Raw genomic sequence first — 15,326 nt, forward strand, 5'->3', positions numbered from 1 at the left:
GGGATCCCCAAAACAACCCTATGGAGTAAATACTATTATTCCTCTTTCAAAGAAAACATAGCATAATGAGCTCAGAATTTAAGTGATGCCCAAGGCCACAAGTAATTGAGCAGGAATCAACACAAGCCTCAACTCTCAAGCCACCCTGAGTATACAATACCTCAAGTGATGTCAGTAGAGAATAACACGTAGCCTGTTGAAGTGTTTCAGTTGCACATAGTGGTTAAAAAACATGCACTGGTGTCAGACTCCCAGCACCACAAATTACCCGTTGGAGGATTGTGAGCAAGTTATTTCAACTCTCTGAATCTTTCTCGTCTGAAGAACTAAGCTGATAATATCTACCCCACAGTTTTGATGTAAAGATAAAATGAGATAATGCACGTAGCACATTTAGCACATGCCCCATTAGTAGCAATCACTGTCATATTCCATCCCTATTATAAAGGAACCTATGTCATAGCAGGTACTGTTTATGTGGAGTTCTGAGGATATCAGACTGTTTATGGCAACCCCAGCACTTTCTGGTTTGCAGAACCTCTTGTCACCATGCCCTCCTACAAACACGTACCCCTTAAAAGTTGAAGTCTCTGATTACTCAAAATTTGGGTAGATTACATTTTAAGATATATGGGAAGTCCTGGGTCTTGGAGAGTAGAAGTTGATGGTGGCATGTAGAAGAAAGCTTTCTAGCTAATTTAATAGGAAGACTTTTGAAAGTTCAGTTCCACGTTTGTAAAGTTCAGGAGGCAATATATGTTTCTTGCATGAACAGAAATAGAGTGCTTGAGTGCTTATTTTGGGATTGGCACTGTTGTAAATGCTCTACATATAGCAGCTCGTTTTAACTTGACACCAATACAGTTGAGGTAGGCTTTACTATCATCATCCTCTATATACAGATGAGGGAACAGGCACTGAGAAGTTAAATAACTTGACCAAGTTCTTGCAGCTAGTAAGTAACAGAGATGATTTGAATCCAGAGCTGCCGCCAGAGTCCATGCTCGTACCCACTGCACTATACTGCCTCTCTCTGGAGTGTCCTATCATTAATCAACCACACATACACTATGAGTCTACAGAATGGTGCAAAGCACTTCTGTACTTTTTCCATCAAGTCTCCTGTCAGTTCATAGAGATGTCTGTAGTAGGTGCTGTTCATATCCTGTCCCATACTCCCTTGGCTCCCCAGTTCACTTACAGCTACACTAAAATTCATGATAAATGGACAACTTCTCATTTGGGTTTCTCTTGATCCTTCCTGAAGGCTTTTTCAGAGACTATGGAAGCAAGACCTATCAAAGACAGGCACAATCTAGAAATGCAGAATTAAAGACCCTAGGGGCAAGCTTCAAACAAAACAAAATAGGAATTGATAAATAAATGCCCAGCCTCCCCACCCCATTCACTTTCTCGGAGGGTCCCTAGTGGAACTGAGTCTAGTTGGTCCACAGCAATAACTTGTTCATTAAAGCACCTTGTATTGGCTCTTCTTCCCTTCTTGTCTCACTTTCCACCCTCCTTCACTTGTGTTTTCTGGGAACACTTTTTAAATAAACTACCTGCGTGCACAGTCTTGTCTCAAGGTCTGCTTTGGGGTAACTCAAATCAAAACAATCTCAGCTGGGCATCTGGAAGTTTCCTGCTCTCTCCAATCCCACAAGCCCCTTGACCCAAGCTTCGTCTACATCAGACTGCCGAGGATCAGGCATCATAGGAGGAGCAGAAGTGGCATGAGGAGGGGCTACAGAAAGAGACTTTGATCCTTTGGAGTCTTCAAACTGAAACAAATCACTTCCTCTTGCTGATGTGGATCATTCTCATAAAATGTCTTTCAATATATTATGATGCAAACCACGTTTCTTTCTCTTTACTCTTCCTAAGGACTTCCTACCAAGAAGGCAGAGTAGAGGTAGAGAAGGGGTAAGAAGGGAAGAAAATACTATGCCACAAGGATTCCAAAAACCAAAAAAGAGTTATTAATGTATCTAAAAAGACTGTTATCATGGTGCCAGCCTGGTGGTGTAGTGGTTATGTTCGCGCACTCTGCTTCAGCAGCCCGAGGTTCACAGGTTCAGATCCCAGGTGTGGACCGATGCACCGCTTATAAAGCCATGCGGTGGTAGGCGTCCCGCATATAAAGTAGAGGAAGATGGGCATGGATGTTAGCCCAGGGCCAATGTTCCTCAGCAAAAAGAGGAGGATTGGCAACAGATGTTAGCTCAGGGCTAACCCTCCTCACAAAAAAAAAAAAAAAAAAAAAGATTGTCATGAATGTGCTGTTATTAGGAAGCTGAATGCTCCTACTAAGTGATATCCTTCTGAGAGACGTGATTCAGCGGAAAGAATATGTACAAACCTGGAGACATACAGACCTGAATTTGAATGCCAGCTTTACCACAAAGGATATGACATTAAGAAAATTAACTTCTTGAAGGCTGATTTTTCATACATATAAAATAGTGTGGGAATATTTACCTCCCAAAATTGTTAAAGATTTAAATGAGATGATGTACATGAAAAATGCTAGTAGAAGTTTAATAAATGTTAGTTTCCTTTCCTTGTCTCCCCATGTCTCACCCCAACCCACAATCCCACAGAGAAAATATCACAGGAAATTTTCTTAATGATCTTCAATCTTACACACGTAGGGATCTCTGCTGCTCTGTTATGTTAACCTCCTGGAAATTATTCCAAACTTTTGTGGTCAAAAAAAATTAATCCAGTGAGCATTTCTTTTGGGGCCACCATGTCCCAAATTCTACAGGTTAACTAAGGAAAACTAAAGAAGTCAAGGAAAGTCAGGAAAGATGAAAATAAACATCAGATAGTAAAACTACAAAGTATCTGCATTAACATAGCCAAAGATGTGGGAGGTCAATTTAAGACAAACAAGTGATAGCTTCTATTAAGTGACATTGATAATAGCAAGGTAAATAGATAAGCCTCCCTATCCCTATGACAAATGGACTAGTTTTCAACAAACTATTTTTAAAAAAGAGAGAAGAAGCAAAAGGCATAGACCATCTTTTGTCTCTGATTCCAGCATAGGCTCTCCTGCCTTTCACATTTCTCCCACAGAATCATGTGGCCCATAATTAAGTGATGCAGACATTTAAAGGATCAGCTCAAGCAAGTTTTGTAAATAAATGTGCTTTTTTACATTTTGAATAACTTAGCAAATGATCTACCTTCAAATTAAAAGAGTATGCCTGTATGCAAATAACTGCTCTCTCAGAACCTGAAGGGTGGACTCTGAGACCTCCTTTAACTCTTAATGCTTCAGCCTTCTCAGGGCAGGAGCTACACTTAAGACCCAACTAGAAAGCTGGAGAGAGGATGACCACCACAGTTACATCCATTCCACAGAGACAGAGAAAGCACAGGGAGCTGTGGTCTAAGGTTACCCAGCATAACTTATTACATACATTGCAGTGGCCCATCCACTTCTTTGGTGACTGGAAATTGTGGACAGTGGACAGGCCTCATCCCTCATGCTGAGTCACATGACAAATGCAACATTTGTATATGTATGTGGTATTCAGAGAAGTGCAGAACCTTCAGCAGGACAATATTCCATATCTCCAACCTTCAACAACTGAACTTACTCTGCTTATCCTTTGATGTTTTTATTATTATTAAGAGTTCCTAGTTTCTCTTTCTAGTTTCTATTCCTGGAAGCAGTGTTTTATAGAGGTAACAACATTTCTTAACTAGAAATATAACATCTGGATTTGAATATTTACTTTGCCACTTAACAGCTATATAAGCACTCTGCGCCTCAATTTCCTCATCTATAGAATTAGGATTGATAGTACTTATACGATAAAGTTGTTCTTAGGATTAAATAAAGGTTTAAAACTGTGCTGTAAACCATTATGTATGGTACAAATATATAATAATTTTCTTTCTTAGAAATGAACACTTGCAGAAAGGAGACCATGGTTTACTAGGTTCTTTAATGTGGCCCTTGGCATCTCACAGCATTATCACTTTAATAAATACTGGACAATGGTGCTGACAATGATGGTCCGTTATCATGGTTTTCATTTTGCTGACTGGGCGAAATGGTTTGTGTGGTTACTAAAACGTCTACATTATGTCTGTTTTGTCCCATTAATCCATCTAAAAATCAAAACACTGCACAAGGTCAGTGAACCATTCTTTTCTATTTCAACAAAAAATAGTCAATGTAAGTAACTCCTCTCAGAGATGAGAAGGTGAGTGGTATTTCAATTACCACAGCACTTCCTGGGCTGTTTCAATGAATATGTGGTATTTTCAGTGCATCAATCCTTACAGGCTGCAGAGTTGTGGAAAAGATTCATTGAGCAACTTCAAAGAGCATAGAATCAAACCTTTACTGAGGTACTCCAACAACCACTGATAACTAGTGACAGAACTACCGTCATATGGTACAAAGAACCATAATACGTTCAAGCTGGAACAGAAGAGCCTTCACAATTGTCTTTCCTTTGGTTCCTTAGGTTATAGATGATGAAACTGAGGACCAGAGAGACCAAATTGTAGTAAAATTGATTTCCCATTAACAAAGTTGAGATCCAAAACCACAGATCTAAATCCAGATCTAAATTAAGATAAGCAAAGATCTAAGAGGAGAATTATATCCATAAGAATACATAAAATCTAGCAACTGGTCTGGATCCCCATCATCAAATCCTTTTCAGCCATTATCACTGCTTCAAAGTATTTAAACACTGAACGCATCACATATATTATAAACAATATACAACTTACTTTTGAAATATAGACTCTGCAGTTGACGGGAGAATCACGGAGTACACCAAGGGCAAAAGGCACAAGAGACTTTGAGTTGCTGTGAGTTAGGCTGTGGAGAGCGAGTGCCTGGATCATCCACTTCCATCAATTCTGGAAGCTAAAGTATAGAGGACAAAGGCTTGCTGTTTGATACAGTTTCCTCTTCAGACATTTTTAAGGCAGTAAAGACAGGAATGGAGTGTGCATTCCTTTCATTGCATTACAAATCTTAACATCATGACGCATTCAATGATATACCTACAATATCTCTAAGGAACAGGACTGTGTACTTCACCTATAAAGAGTCGGCATATTTCTGAGACTCTCTCTCCCCCGATCCATACTAGTGCTCCCAATCCAAGAGCTGGGAGAACCAGAAGGGGAAAGGCTTTAGGAAAACTACATGAGGGCCGGCCCTGTGGCTTGGTGGTTAAGTGCGCGCGCTGCGATGCTGGTGGCCCGGGTTCGGATCCCGGGTGTGCATCGAGGCACCACTTCTCCGTTCATCCTGAGGCCGAGTCCCGCATACAGCAACTAGAAGGATGTGCAGCTACGACATACAACTATCCACTGGGGCTTTGGGGGAAAAAATAAAATAAATAAAATCTTTAAAAAAAAAAAAAAAAAAAAAAAAAACTACATGAGAATCAACGCTGGTAAATTTCCCTTGTAATTAAGGGAGGCCCGAGGCTTTCTTTTACACCTTTGCATCCCCTCTCTGAGGCTTTGGTTCCCCACTTCCTCTTCCTCCTTCCCTCCAGTGCTCCTTGTATTTCATTTTCATGAGGTCCAGGCTCTTCTGTTAGATCATCTGTAAGAAAATTAAATTCCTGCTAAATTATTATGCCCCTCAGAACATATGCTTTTTAAATGATGACTCCCTATAAAACGAAGAGGCCATCAAAAGCCAACCAAATGAATTTTAAACAATCTGATAAACAGATAGGAAGCCTGAAAGACAGTATGGGGTAGGCGGCTTTCCTACACTTCCTAATCAAAATCACATGCAGAAGCAACTGCTTCTGTGTTAGCTTCCCAATTTGCAGGACTTAGTTTAAAACAAACAAGTCTTAAATAATATTAGCACTGACTCCATCAAAAGTAAAAAAGATACTGAAGACAACTCATGGGAGCACTCATCGGCCATGGTGCCATTTATGCCCTGAACTAGTTAAGCCTCATGAGACCAAAGAGCCAAACTAATGAAAGATGTAAGTAAACCTCGCCCTCACCTGCTCCTTCCTACCTCAGGTCCTTTGCACATGCTTTCCTTTGCCTGGAATGCTCTTCCCTCAGTCCCTACCTTTGCCTGATTGATTCCCACTTATCTTTCAGTGCTCAGGTGATACTGAATCAAGGAAGAGTTCCCAGATGCCCAGAATAGATCATCTCCTCCTCCCACTCTAAATTGCTCTGCTCTATGACTCTATATAAATATATATAGTCAGATGAAGTTGACCAACTCCAGACATCTTTATTTATAATAGTCATCTGAGGGGGGATCATTAACTAAGAACTTTATAAAAACAATACTCTTGGGAATGATAGTGCCTACACCACTGAGCAACAACTATATGAAGTTTATAATAAATCAGTTTAAGTACTAATCTACACAACAACTTACAGTTCCAAGCAATGGCTTAGCAACAAACTTTTGGAACTTAGCCCACTTCTAAGTTGGTACATGTTGGTATATTTTCCTATTTTAGTATGAAAGTCAGTGTACTCTAAAGATCTTATAATGTAGAAACACAGAAAGAAAACTTTTCTCCAAAAGCATAAACCTATCATAATGCCATATTCTAGTATAGCAGACCATAACTAAAAATTAAACAAGTATCGCCTATTTTATGGACCTGATTTTTAAAAAATCTCTCCCAAACTTTCCATTAAATACTGATAAGAATTTTGGACAAAAATCATCCAAGGAAATAAAACACATTGTTGCATGATCACAGTTAAATGTCCAACAACAATTATACAATGGGGATTCCAACTAATCATAGTATTCTGCCTGATTTGATGTTATCTTGTGAATTAAAGTTACCTTTACAGTTCTTGAGTTTCGTTTACTTTGATCTCAAAAGGAAATCATGACAAATACATAAGAAGTACCTGTGTGGCAGGCTGTGATGCACTGCCCAGATTCCCCTTCAAGAATATGGGAGCTATCTCCCCAGCTGCTGGCAGTGCTGCCTTAAGACGGTCCTCTGCTGTCAGCCTTCTTGGAGGATTGTCTCAGCTGAAGAAAACTGCTTTCCCTCAGGTCATCTCTACTTTCAGGGGAAGTCCCTATCCAATGTCCCCATCCCATCTCATTCAACGGAGGGATATAAAAGTCCAGCCACCCTGCCCCAACTCTAAAGTGTCATCCCAGCTCCAGAGCTCCCCAACGGACATGCTGAGGTCTTCAGTGGAACCACATCACATCTCAACTTCTCTGTCTGCCCAACTCTGTTTCCTTCCCCTCCCGTCCACTGCTATTCATCTCCAGAGTGCTTCCTAATGAACGTCTTGCACATTAATCTCCACCTCAGAATCTACTTCTGGGGGAACCCAACCTGCAACAACCTGGAAGTAAATCCACTTCCTAGTATACAAATGCATTTTGTTTAATAATTATCTCGGTGCTAACCACTCCCTAGGTGAAAGATTTGCTGCCATGAGATATGAGGCCCCTAGGCCACCTTTATCTTGGTGATTCCTATTGGGTCAGTGACCCTCTCCTTTGAGCCATCATTGGAAATCGGTCTTTGCCTGCCGTGCAGCTTCTGCACCTTCAGGGTGTCCAGCATCTCCCGGCATGGAAAGGGTAGGGAGCAAAAATTTATTGAGCCAGTTCACTATTCTACTTGTCTCCTTCTCTCATAATCTGAGAGTAGAAAAGAATGAGCCATTTGGTTTATTTTTCCTTTCATTTAAGAGGATCCAAGATAATGACCTCTCGATATAATGTGTGTTAGTCTCTTATATATTCCAATAAGGCAGTTTTTATTAGAATAGTGTAGGTCTCAGAACATTCTACTAATATAGCTCTATACTTGGAATACAAATCTAAATTTAATTTCATTTTGCTCTTGACATCTATTTGGCTATAGCATTTGTTTGTTCATTCATTCACTCACTTATCCACATATTCATTCACTTGACATATCTATTGAGAGTCTACCATGAAGCACATACTTTAATATTCCTGTTAAGTAAATACAGCATTCAATGCTCACCTGCCTGCCTTCACCAAAATGCAGTGCCCCTGTTGAAGTCAATTAAATTTTTGAGCCCTCACTCTGAGTTTCTCACAAAAGCCTCTATAATCACACAACTCAGCCATCATCAGGATCTATGTGAATTCTACTAAAACTTTGCCCACCTAGTTTACTAGCATTCAGGTGTTAAGTAAGTTTGATTCCTCCTCCTCCTTTTTTACAAGAATTTTCATAGTTGGACTTTCTAGCTCACTCTTTTTGGCATCTCTGGACCTATTCCTCCTTCTCTCCTCTTGCCTTTTTGTCTTTGCAAGTTCCATTTCTACTCCCTTTTAATCTCTGGCCACTACTAGTGCATTTTCTCCAGAAAATATTCCTAAAATCAAACTAAAATTATGTCAACTGAACTTAATATGCACTCCAGGGCTATGGGACCAAGGAAAATATTGATTTGGGCTTAGTGAAAATGTTAAAAGACTTTAATTTGGGCTAAAGCATAAAAGAGAGAGGAAAAGAAGGGGTGACAGTATTGCAATATGTTAGACAGAAATTATTGTATAAGTAATATCCATTCAAGATATTTTAAAATAATTTTTTAAAACTAGCAGTCTGTAATATTGTGTAATTGCTTATTTAGTCTTCTTTATTAATAAAGATAATTTCAATTCATTTACATGAAAAAGAAATTCCCAAATGCACATAAACCTTACCAAAAAGTTGGTTCTCCCAATCTTCTTATATATTGCTTATTGTGTGTCAGAAATTTTGGAATAATTACTGTATTCCATGTAATACAGTATTATATGAAAGTTGGTACTCTTACCACTCCATTGGAAGATGAAGTAAACTGAGGCTAAATAAGATGAAGCAATTTGCTCGAAGGTACAGTGGGGGGATTTGAATTCAGGTAGTCTGTCCCACAGTATGCACTCTTCATTATGACATCATACTGTCCCATTGACGTACGGTCTGGAGCCCTGGAGAAATATGTCTGGCCAAATGTAAAAGACAATCGGAGTGTGTGGATTTGGACTTTCGAAGTGAACTCAGACCTTTTGGCATTTGCATTCTCTTTGTGGTGGACAAAACACAAACTTCTATTTGAAAAGGGAGAAAGAAAGTGGTCTGAATGGCTTTAAGGTTTTTGAACATCAAATAGCTCTTACCAAAGAAGAGTACAATCACTGAAGTGTGTCCGAATCAAAAAATACATGGATTTGACAGCAATCTGATTCACAGAAAACCCAGAGCCATTTCGTGGTTATCATGGTTCCAAGTTAAATAGAAAGCTCTGTCCTGCCTTCTTCTCTCCATTAATTAATTCCTGACTGGGTATTCCTGCTCTTCCAAGGGCATGCCAGTGGACACACATTGGGGAGTGTCACCATTCAGGAAATGATATTGGCAAGACCAAGAGGTTTGGTGGGGTGGGTGGTGTGGGGGCAGGCCTGCCTTCTCTCATATGGCCCAAGTCAGCAGCAGCAACAACTGTAGGCACTTTAAGTCTGGAAGTTTCACAATGGGTGAGTATTTTTCCATGTCCTTCAAAGTCTGTGGATGGAGGGATGGGCAAGTAATTGTGCCTGTAACTTGGTATGTGGGCAGCTAAGATCAAAGCAAGGGAAATTGTACAAACTGTCCACTTGAATACTAAAGAAGTAAAGAAAGCTAAGCCAACTCAACCAAATATTGCTTCTTTTTCTTTGAATTCTTTATTTTTCTGATCCAGAAGTTTATGTTCTAAATGGCTGGTTAGCAAAGCAGCAGAAGTGGCTCACTGTCAGGATTTTGAGATTGCTACCAGAAAACTTGACTTAAAAAAAAAAGAAGACCTGGACTTTTTAGTTTGCTGCCAGCGAAGATAATAAGCTGGCCTAATTCAAATAATCATGTCAAGTAAATCTAAGCTGTAATGATTTACAGAAGAGCACTGAGTTAGAAAGTAGTATCAGCTTGAAGGAAAAATGCACTACAGCCAGTTGCAGCTGGAACATGAAAGTATCACAGAACACATTTCTTATCTAAAAAATGAGAGTTGGACTACTTTCTCCACTGCACTTTCCCATTCTAATGTTCCATGATCCTATTTTATGTTAAATGCATGTGTGGAGCTACATAGATCACTTTATCTTGAGTCTAGGGGCTTTCAGTAATGAATCACAGGTAGCATCTATCAATTCGTAGAGGATTCTTATTAAAGCTATGATCTTGTAGAATATTCCAGAGCCCAATGCTGAAAGTGAGATAAACTGGACTTAACCTAGCTCAAACATTGGTTAGCTATCTGAAATTGTGCAAGCCAACTAGCTTCATTTCTTCATCTGGAAAATGAGACTAATCCTTACACTTCTAATATTTGATTCAGAAATATTCATTATTCATTATTCTTGTGACCCTTTGTAAAATTATGTTAAATGTTATTTTAATATTCCTTGAACGAGAACAATGTTAGCCAGCCCTGGTGGTCTAGTGGTTAAGATTCAGAGCTCTCACCACCATGGCCTGGATTCACTTCCTGGTCAAAGAACCATACCACCCATCTGTCGGTTGTCATACTGTGGCGGCTGCATGTTGCTGTGATACTGAAAGCTATGTCACTGGTATTTCAAATATCAGCAGGGTCACCCATGGTGCACAGGTTTCAGTGGAGCTTTCAGACTAAGACAGACTAGGAAGAAGGACCTGGCCACCCACATCTGAAAATGCTGGCCATGAAACCCTATGAATAGCAGTGGAGCCTTGTCTGATATAGCACCAGAGGTGAGAGGATGGCGCAAAAAGACCAGGCAGGGTTCCACTCTGCTGTCCACAGGGTCACTAGAAGTCAGAGTTAACTCAATGGCACTAACAAAGAATAATGTTAAGTGGGTTCCAGTATCTTTAACATCCAGGAACCTAAGAAATATGGACAGCATCTTTAATCCCATTTTCTTTAACACAGATATAATGCGGACTTAAAGAATCCTAGAGTCAATGCCCAGGAAAAAAATATCTATCAGTCATGAACAAATATTTGAAGATACATACGTACACTTTCCTGGTAGTAGATGACAGATCAGTTTGTTGCCAGAAAAATTGTCACACTGGTTACTTGGCATTATTAATTAATTAAAAAGGAGATGAGACCAAAGATGTTGCTGAGGAAGAATGAAATCAGGCAATAACACACGAGCTCTCAGGTAGCCACTCTGTCACCAGCTCTTGTTTGTGCACCGTCTCATTCCAATGAGATAGTGCTCTCGCAATATCTATTCATTTGAAGCGTCAGCATATTGCCTATGAGCCCAGCTGCATCTTAGCAAACTGGAAAACAAACACCCCCTGGCTCTGTAATCTGAAATATCAACTATAATTTACTAGTGACTGAACAGTCATTATGTTGAAGAGATCAGGAACACTGTTATTCCCAGATATTTTCCACAACTGGTTTGCATCTTCTTGGGTTCCCTAGCTTAGGAAATTTGGTAATTCTGATTTATTGTTATTAATGTTATCTCTCATACATTAAATATATTTAAAAACCCAGGTCTTTGAAAATAGAAATGGAAGATTTCACTAACCACAGATATATATACTCTACTTTATATACTCTACTTTAATCCAAGCATTCAAATACCTTTCCAATGTGACCAAATTCTCATTTCCTTCTTGCTCAAATGAAAATACTCCATACTTACATGCTTAAAAGAATCCTGAAAATTGAGGCAAATATTGACTATCTTGGACAATAATTGTTCAGAGACTAAATGATTTATATAATCCCCACGTATATTGTAATACAATTTGAGGACAGGGTCAGGTTTTTCATGTTTTATTTAGCCTTTTCCATCATCTGACCACCATCCATCCAAGCATCCCCACAACACGAATACCGCACACTGCTAGCTCTGTAAATGCTACAGAGTGAATAACTCAATTGGCACTTTATTTCCACTTTATGGTGGAGACATTCTGTGTAAGTTTTGCCTGTGCTCAAACCCTCTAATGGCATCCCTACCACTCCGAGGAGAAGCCAAAGTCTGTGACCTGGTAACCCCCCACCTGTTTAGCTCTCTCTCACCTCTTTCCCTTCTACTCTCCTGGCCCCGCCATTCCAGCTACACCAGCCATGCTTCCACTTCGAGGCCTTTGTAATTGCTGTTCCCTCAGCCTGGAAATGTTCCACCTATGACATTCCAGTGACTGTTCCCCGTTCTCCTGCTTTCTTTAAGTTTTACTCAAATGTCACCTTCTTAACAAGGCCTTTTCTCTCCACACTTCCTAAAATTTCAACACCCTCCTCACTTTGTTTTTCTCTTCAACAATCATCACTACCTGATATACAAGCTATTTTACTTATTTCTTTTTTATAGAATGTGTCTCCCAACTAGAATGTAAAATTCATGAAGGCATGGATTTGTGTTTTTATTTTTTCAGAATTTATTTGGTGTTTAATAAATACTTATTGAATGAACAGATGCATTTCTGGAAATTCATAATTACAGTCTAAAAATAGCATCTACACAGACTGGTGCTGATTAGGCAGTGTAACTGTCATTATCTCCCTATGTCTTGGGGTAGAATTTCCTCAGTCCTTCTTACCAATAAGAAGGTAAGACCTCAATAAGATTTCTTGTCTCATTTCTAAGTCCATGTTTGTGCTACTTGGATAATCTTCATCAGAATCGACTTAGATTCTTATTGAAAAATGTAGTTTCCTGGCCCCTGATTCAAATCAAAACCTCTGGGCAGGGAAGGAGATTTTTGCATTCTGTATTTTTAATAACCTCTCCATAAAGGTAATGCTTAACACATACTTAAGGGTGAGAGCCTCTGACAGAAATATTTTGTGGCCCATTTATTTCTTAATGTCTTTCTTCTGCTATACTAGGGTATACATATCCATGTCTGTCTAATTACCAGGGACCATATCCATGTGGTTCTCCTTAAATTGTGTTGGGGGGCCGGCCCCATGGCGTAGCGGTTAAGTGAGTGTGCTCCGCTGCCGGCGGCCCAGGTTCGGATCCCGGGCGCGCACCTACGTACCGCTTATCAGGCCATGCTGTGGCGGCGTCCCACATAAAGTGGAAGAAGATGGGCATGGATGTTAGCTCAGGGCTAGTTTTCCTCAGCAAAAAGAGGAGGATTGGCATGGATGTTAGCTCAGGGCTGATCTTCCTCACAAAAAAAAAAAATTGTGTTGGGTACAGGGACATAAATGCTTAATCAATTATTTGATGATTTTTGAAGAGGATGAAAAGAATGATAACAACCATTACAATGAAACTTATTTTGACCCTAAAACACTTCCTTTCACCAAGTAGGATTTGGAGACTAAATTACTTTCAAGCTTGTTGTTTGAATGATAAAGGCATTTTCTCCTTTTCACATATGTATATCATGTCGAAGCTTTGAATATTTTAGGAATAGTTTAAGTTGAACAAGTCAGCTGCTTCCCTCATGAAGTAACTTATTTTAGATAAAATCTTCAGTTAACATTCAGAAATCAAATAAATCTTACAAATACACCTTACATTGCTCAATCTATTAAAATCTATTGAGAAATATCAGCATCACTTACTGGCATTCTCAGAAGCATTTATCTATGTAGCTATTTGTCTCCAATGATCAGGCCAAAAAAGAAACCATAGACGTCTCAAAAATCTTTATAAAATCTGTCTGCAAGCTGACCTGAGATTTTTACAGGGAGTGTGAGGTTTTATAGGACAAAAGGGAAATAAAACTTGTTTGTTTGTTTATCTAACTAGCACAAGCACTTTTCAAACAATTTGGGTTTGGCATCACCCACAATGCATCTAGCCAAACACTTTTTCCCCTTAATTTTTATAACCAAAGAAATTTTCAGGGAAATTTAATCCACATGTTTCTGATTCATTCCATACTCAGTAATGTTTCAGTAAAAGGTATTTGATTTCAAGAACTTTGGAAACAATTCATTATCGGCAGTTCCTAAGACTGTAGGTAAGCCAGTGTAAATAATAGGGAAGCTCAAGGAGGCAGACTCAGGCATAGAAAGATTCCCCCAAAATGCAATTGGACAAACAATTCTAAGGGGCCAGAAATTTTCCTCAAGGTTCTGGGAAGCTAGAGTAGCCTGTTTTGACTTCAAATTCCCAGTGTGGTCAAATCAGAAGTAGTTTACCAGCAGGAGTAGTTCCATTTGCATAGAAACTCCACTCCAGAGAGTTAAGTATTCAATATTTACTGGGTACATAAAATGTGACAGGTACTGTTGCTATAGGAAAAAACAGACGAATAAGACAGTGTTGACCTTAAAGAACTTCCAATTTAGTGGTGAGGATAAGACCCAATGAGATAATACCAATATTCCACCTTAAAACTTTAAGATAGGCTGTCTACTGAACAGACATTTCTCCAAAGAAGATATACAGATAGCCAACAGACACATGAAAAGATGTTCAAAATCATTAACTATCAGGGAAATGCAAATCAAAACTACAATGAGATATCACCTCATACCTGTCAGAATGTCTATAATTAACAAGACAGGAAACAACATGTGTTGGAGAGGATGTGGAGAGAAGGGAACTCGCATACACTGCTGGTGGGAGTGCAAACTGGTGCAGCCACTATGGAAAACAGTACGGAGATTCCTCAAAAAATCAAGGATAGAACTACCATATGATCCAGCTATTCCACTGGTGGGTATTTATCCAAAGAACTTGAAAACACCAATGCATAAAGATACATGCACCCTGTGTTCATTGCAGCGTTATTCACAATAGCCAAGACTTGGAAGCAACCTAAGTGCCCACCAATGGACGAATGGATAAAGAAGATGTGGTATATATACACAATGGAATACTACTCAGCTATAAGAAACGATGAAATCCAGCCATTTGTGACAACATGGATGGACATTGAGGGTATTATGCAAAGTGAAATAAGTCAGAGGGAGAAGGTCAAATACCGTATGATTTTCTTCATTAAGTAGAAAATAATAACAACAATAAACAAACACATAGAGACAGAGATTGGATTGGTGGTTACCAGAGGGAAAGGGGAGGAGGGAGGAGGGCAAAAGGGATAATTTGACACATGTGTGTGGTGATGGGTTGTAATTAGTATTTGAGTGGTGAACATGATGTAATCTATGCAGGAATAGAAGTATAATGATGTACACCTGAAATTTATACAATGTCATAAACCAATGTTACTGCAATAAACAAAAAATTTTAAAAAAATAAAAATAAAAATAAATGAAGACGGGTTAAAAAATGCAAAAAAAAAAGATAGGCTGTCTAGTTCTCCATGTAGCCTACATCAGCAAACTCACTCAAATTCTTATACACATAAAAACACAGACACATACACAGGACT

At 39.1% G+C, this 15,326-nt stretch overlaps 1 long non-coding RNA gene across 2 annotated transcripts in view; it reads right to left on the reverse strand.

Annotated features, from left to right (window-relative positions):
* The window catches only part of LOC147913997 (uncharacterized), a 174,604-nt gene that overhangs the window by 157,188 nt on the left and 2,090 nt on the right, over positions 1 to 15,326 (reverse strand). The window contains exons 2-3 of one of the 2 annotated variants that reach the window (XR_015555969.1): positions 5,483 to 5,590; positions 4,759 to 4,897 (exon numbers count right to left, since the gene is read on the reverse strand). This is a non-coding gene — a long non-coding RNA (uncharacterized LOC147913997). The remainder of the gene's footprint in view (positions 1 to 4,758; positions 4,898 to 5,482; positions 5,591 to 15,326) is intronic. The other variant, XR_015555970.1, reaches the window with a different exon arrangement.

The sequence above is a fragment of the Ceratotherium simum genome, chromosome 23, assembly GCF_057802395.1.
Source record: "Ceratotherium simum simum isolate JZ-2026a chromosome 23, ASM5780239v1, whole genome shotgun sequence".
Taxonomy (NCBI): Eukaryota; Metazoa; Chordata; class Mammalia; order Perissodactyla; family Rhinocerotidae; genus Ceratotherium; species Ceratotherium simum.